We start from the raw sequence: 6,377 nt of genomic DNA on the forward strand, positions 1-6,377 counted from the left end.
TCGAGGAGGCCCTGTCCATCCGAACGGGTGGTTCTTAGGAGGTGACAAAAGCTCACTTCTCTTCCACGCACTGGGCACAGGACGGCGTACGGCCCACACACCGCTACGCGGTGCGTCTGTGCCGTGAGCTTCCATGGAGGCGGCGAGGGGCAAAGCCTGAGGGGAAGGGGCGTGACACCCAGAAGCCGAGCGGCGCCGGGACGGACGGGCTCTGTCCCGCACGCCGCCCCGGCACTGCTCCCGGGACGCGCCGGGCTTGTCGGCGCGACCTCGTACCCTTCGCCGGCTCCCCTGGGGGCGCCTGGCTGCGGACGGCGGGTCACGTCCCCCGGGAGCGCACGCACCGCGCGCAGCCGGGCTGGCAGAGCGGCGCCCGCGCTCCAGCTCGCGTCAGGGCCGCCGCCGCGCCGCCGCGGGCAGGGCTTTGTCCCCATAGGAGCCCCGAGGCCCCGCCCAGCCTCCCGCGCCCCCGCGGCTCCGCCTCGCCCTCCGTGCCGCTCGGGTTCGCAGTTCGGCTGCCGCCTGGGCCCACAGCGGTCCTCCGCCCGCACTCAGCGCGGCGACGCCCGGGGTGGCGAGGGCGGCCGCCGCCGCCGCGGAAATGTGTACCCAGCGCGCCGCGGCCCGGGTAGCTGGGTCTCTGTGGCGCAATCGGTTAGCGCGTTCGGCTGTTAACCGAAAGGTTGGTGGTTCGAGCCCACCCAGGGACGGCAGCGCTTCTTTTCCCGACTCAGTCTGCACGTGGGTTCATTTTAAAAATGCAGCCCTGAGGTTTTTAACCGAGGAAGAGGACCACGGCAGCCACGTTTCTACGACAGAAGACAGTGTTCCCCTGCTGTCTGGTGACTGAAGCGACTGGGCCTAACAAACGCGGTGCTGCATCTGGACTGGGAACCTGTGGTCTGGCAGTGGAATCCCCACCCTGACCCGGGGGCGTGCTCGTGGGCTTCTGGAGGCCTGCCCCACGGTGCTCCCAGACAGCGACCCAGGTGCCCAAGGGCAGGTGAAGGAGTAAATGGCATGAGTTTCCCAGGAAACTGACACCACCAAATAGCAGCTATTCAATATTGTCATAACTACTCCCAAAAGAATGAGCAGGCCTAAGGTGAAACTGTGAAGGGAGTCATCAGAGGAGGGTGGAAGCATACCATCTTCAGAAACTATCCGGTGAAGCTCCGTCACAGCTTTTGCACGTGGACCTGAATCTAGGAAAGATATTAGAATGTTTACCTTAGATTTCACCTGAAGTTTACCTCCAGAAGAAATTGAATGGGTTCCTATTAAAATAGTTTCAAAGGACATTTTTTTCAACTCTAGTCTTATGGAGGACACAAATATTTTTCAAGTAATTGAGTTACTTAAAACTTTCTATGAAGTTACAGAATCCTGTGGTTTTATTATTATTATTATTATTATTATAACAATTTTCTGGTAGGCTTGAGGTCATATGGCAGGGGCCTTATCTCTGGAATCTATTCAGAATAGAACTCAGACCTAGAAGAAGGAACTGAGTCACTAAAATATCTCTTAAAGAATGCCTAGGCAAATGCTAACATCAGTTTTTATCAAATAACTGTTGACAATAAAATATCCTCCATTGCATAGTTAGGACCCCTAAAGGAGGAGACACAGTGTTGCTTGTGATGAAATTCCAGGCCTAATAACAGGTAGTCCCCCCACGTGCTTTTAGGTTAAGGCCTTCTTAAAGTCTATCAAAATTCCTTGCTTCCCACCTACATTTAAGGGTATTTTTTTCAGTGGAAACAACAAAATGAAGCTAAATTAGGTCATAAAATCATGTATACACTGTTCAAATCTTATCTGATTTCACCAAGAAAGGTATATTATTTGCTACCACTACAATGATGTGGACTTGGAAAGCATGCCTTCCACTTAACTGAATATAGTTATTGGATGTTACAGGGTTCTTAGGGCAGAGACCATCTTGTTATTAATGATTATTTTAGGCTCCAAGGTGCTTCCTCCAGGATACAGTTCAAGTTGTTGAGCTTAACCCACGAAGGGCTTGCAGGATCCACAGCCTTGTCTTGTACCACATTGCTCTGTGAAAACTTCCCATGGTTGTATGCACTTATCCAGGGTTCCTTGAATGGTCCTGTTGCCTGACAGCCCCAAGATGCCCTTCCCGCATCCACCCCACATATCATCAGCTGGAGCCACCTTCTCAGGAAACCAGCCCTCAAGCCCCTCCTCTGCATACCACCATACCACCCTGAAAACAGTGGCCTGCTTGTCGCTGACACTGGAATTGAATTCATTGAGAGCACACACCACGGCTTCCTTCCCAGCTTGCCCATCTAGCATGGGCCTGTCTCATACCACCTTCTCAGACCAGAAGCAGTCCTTGCCTTCTCAGGATTCACAGAGGTAGATAATCAGGTAAAAATGCATATGGTGGAACATTAGCCCCAGACTCAGAAAAACGTTGCCAGGCAGTTAAGGAGGTGGTCAACACAGTGGTGGAGCTGTAAGTGTCTTTCCAGAGGATTTGAAAACCCTGTGAGATCTGGATAGGCCAGAAGTAGGAGAGGGTCATATAAGTCCAGAGGGTCCAGAAAAGTCAGGACCAGATGGTAGTGGGCAGGTGGTGGGAAATGAGCATAACGGGTATCTATAGAGCAAGTGTACCCCAGGAGAGCGCAGCGGTGGTATTCTCAGCTGGAGAGCTGGGGATGAGGCTAGACCTCACCCTGCAAAGTAAGGGAGTAACTAATGAAAGTTCTGCTTCAGGACAGAATGAAATAGACTTTCGATGGTTAAGCTGGCAAGAGTTCAGAGGAAATAAGAGATCAGAGAACAATTAAGAGTCTGTTCTATTTCAAGAGAGAAGGAAAGAGATTTGGTGCTCATGTGGGTGTAGAATGGGCAGGGTATGGGTGCAATTCAAAGGAAGACTGGGGATGGGCCGTGGGGATACAGCTTGTAATCACAGTGATGCAGGAAGCTGAGGCAGGACGATGGTGAGGACAGCCTCTGCAATTCAGCAAGACCCTGTCTCAAGAATTAAAATTGGGTTTGGGATGTAGCTCAGTGGTACGGTGCCCCTGGGTTCAATCCCAAGTACTGGCAAAAAAAAAAAAATTCTGGGTAAGACTAAGAGACTGAAACAGGAGTGAAGGGTCCGGGGTAGCGCCTACGTTAGCGCCTAGGTAGCCCTATTAATAGATATTCAAAATCTGGAATTGTTTTTGGCTGTGTATGGCTTTGTTTTGTTTTTTGAAATAGGGCCTCGCTGTGTTGCCTGCGTTGGTTTTGAACTCCTGGATTCAAGCAGACCTCCCTTTTCAGCCTCTGGAGTAGTTGAGTGGAGGGGTCTTAAAGGAAACCTAGAAATAAGAAAAAGTATAAATTGTCTATCACCCTTAGCTTATCTGATTTCCAGTCAGTGAGTTCTATGGGAAACTAGAACCTAATTCTAGAAAACAGACTTCATTTTTTTTTTTTTTTTTTTTTAGTTTAAATTCATTTTTTTTTTTTTTTTTTTTTTTCTCCTTCTTCTTCTTCCTTGAGAAAGGATCTGGCTGTGTTGCCCAGGCTGACCTTGAACTTGTGATCCTCATGCCTTAGCCTACTGATTAGCTGGGATTATAGGCATGCATTACCATGCCCAGCTTTAAACTTCATCCTACCTAACCTTAAACTATTTAAGGCAAACTTCCCAAGAGACTACCATAGGGATTCATGGAGCCCTGTGAAAATCCAAAGGAAAGGTAAGGACCCTCTTCCCCCAAACACATATCTTCAGAAATAAAATTTTGTTAATGTCCAAGGGTATCACAAACCCTATGAAGAAGAGTTCTTGGACCCCAAATTTTGAATCCCTGGCTTTTATTTTATGTATTGAATTTGAATCTAATTACTGATAAAGGTCATAAGCTATGTCAAATCCAATGTGTTTACATATGGAAAAATGACTAATCTAAAGATTTTAAGGTAGCACAAAGATTCTGAATAGTTAAATACAAAAAGAAATCATCTTTGGGGTTATTTTTCTTTGAGCAATTAAGTATGTATGTAAAATCAGTTACAAAGGACTTGAGACAAAAACAGCTGCCTTGAGGTTTTAACACAGTGTTTCATTGTTATAAACTGGGATGAGTGGATGTGAAGGGCATTCATAAAGTGACCCTTTCAGTACAACATCAGTGGGGAGTTACACCATTAGCAGATACCAATTTGCATTTTTTTCCTTATGAGTTACTTAAATGACACCCAGAAAATTGCCCTATTTTTGCTCCCCCTCCTAGAATGAAGCCACTGTTCCCACTGTTTTTTAGTGAAAACAAAACAGCCAAAATTATTGTCTGTCAAAGATGACTCAAACTGGTTATTCCCAAAAAAGTGAATCAAATACACACTTCAAAAAAAGGAGATCAACTGCCTTTGTAAAAAACTGAGTAATTGTCTAGTGTGTGAGCATAGAGAAGCCTTCTTTATACTTCACTGAGCAACGTGTTCACTTATGCTTGAGAATATACAGCTGACGATTAGAACTCACTGTTATCAGGTAAAAGATGCATCAGTTAAGACCCAGTGTAGAAATTTTAAATACAGGATTTCTCTATTAATTACTCAGCACAGGGATTCTTTCCATCACAAGTTCCATAGTCAGTAGGACATCAGTTAACAACTGTAAACCTTTTGCCATCCTCCTGAATGGACCTGGTTTACACTGCCCTGGGGCTGTGGGGGGCTTTAATTATCAGGTGAGTTGTAGAATCACTGGAACTTCCTGAGCATATTTGGATAATCTCTGCCTCCCAGCCTAGTGGAAAAGCTGGCAAAAAAAGCTACAAAGTACCTGCAATAACTGGAAAGAAAATGTATTTTCATTTTGAGATCTGAAGTATTTCACTGGGTTCCCTTTTTCCTTACAACCTCTTTCTTCTTCTTAATTCTCTTTAATCTACTGATTATTTTAAATATCACCAATACCAGATTTATGGTCACTTCAGTTCTTTTGCTATTTTGTAGATGCTAATAAGTGCCTTTTCATGGATGTGCTGTATTTAGAAGCAACCTGATGTGACTTCCAGTCCCACTGGAAGGAACACTAGTAGGATTTAGGAGTATGGGCTTCTTGGTGGTGAAAAGCGATCAAAAAACAAAATGTCAGCTAATTGAGTATAGTGATGTACTTTTTAGTGATTCATGACTAGAGCAGCATCCCATCGATAAAATAGGAGTGTGCTCAAATGAACTGAGTAGAGATGGGCATTACAGGTAGAAAAAAGACAAAGCAAGCAGAAACAAGAACAAAAGTGTTTCAGTTACTTTTCTCATAGGATCAAAGCAGAGGGGCTGCCTTAGCATGGAGCTCAATAGACCCGACCCCCTCCTGCTTGGTTGCAGTGATCTCCTGATCTTTTGGAAGACTGGCTCAAAGTTTTAAAGTTGATTATGTAGCAGCTAGTACAAGTGACTCCATTCTGGTTTGGTCTGGTCTATTAAGCGTAGCGCAGGAACTCGGTCCAAAACAATGGTCCACCATAAATTTATTTTAAAAGTTAAGAGAGCCAGTGATAGAGCATCCAGATAAGTTCATTGGGCAGGTCTGTTTGGGTCTATGAACTGTGGGTGGTGGCTCTTTACTTGTGGCAAGGATGCCCAGATGAAGTGTTGCCTCTGGAGACTGCTCAGGATGAAGTCATTAGTTGAATGTTACTTCTGTGGGATGCTCTCTAATCCATCAGATTGATTCCACCTGTGTTGCCATGAACCTCCTAGCATTTTTCCCTTCCCCTGTCATAGCACATGCCTTTCGGACCCCAGACTCTGAAGATGGAGAGGCCAGTCCATGGTGTGTTGGCTTCACCAGCATCCAGCAAAACTTTAATGCATTGTCTTTCACTTCTCATCCTCCTCTGAAGGTTTGCAGAGTACATTATTGGGGTATCTTAAGTGGATAAAAAGTTGGCTAAAATTTTAGACTTTCCTCCTTCCATGTTTTTTTTTTTCTTGTGGGAAACTGGTATTAAGTCCTTGAATTTACACTTCTCAATTGGCATTTATAAAGATTGCAAAAAAATTTTCCCAGTAACTCCAGCATACCCTGGGAATTGAATGTGCTTGATATATGTAATAAGAAAGATGTATAAATCGTGTGTTCTGAAAGGTTAAAGGACCATTTATTCAATAAATGGTATTCAAACAATACATTTACTATTTGGAGAAAACCAGAAAAAACCCTGTATGTTACATATCAGAATACATTGCAAATAAAGATTCATATGCCAAAAAACGAAAAAAACACCATCAAGTTTCATTAGGAAAACTATGTAAATATTTGTATCTTAGGATGGAAATCTTGTTAAAATAACAAAAAGAAAAGACCCTAAAATAATGTAAAAGGGGTT

General features: G+C 44.8%; 1 long non-coding RNA gene across 1 annotated transcript; it reads left to right on the plus strand.

Moving 5' to 3' along the window:
• The first annotated feature begins 1,505 nt into the window (after positions 1 to 1,505).
• LOC306659056 lies at positions 1,506 to 6,377 on the plus strand. The gene is made up of 3 exons (XR_013763189.1): positions 1,506 to 2,400; positions 3,671 to 3,731; positions 5,773 to 6,377. It is a non-coding gene; the product is annotated as an uncharacterized lncRNA (long non-coding RNA).

Source organism: Sciurus vulgaris, assembly GCF_902686455.1.
Source record: "Sciurus vulgaris genome assembly, chromosome: 4".
Taxonomy (NCBI): domain Eukaryota; kingdom Metazoa; phylum Chordata; class Mammalia; order Rodentia; family Sciuridae; genus Sciurus; species Sciurus vulgaris.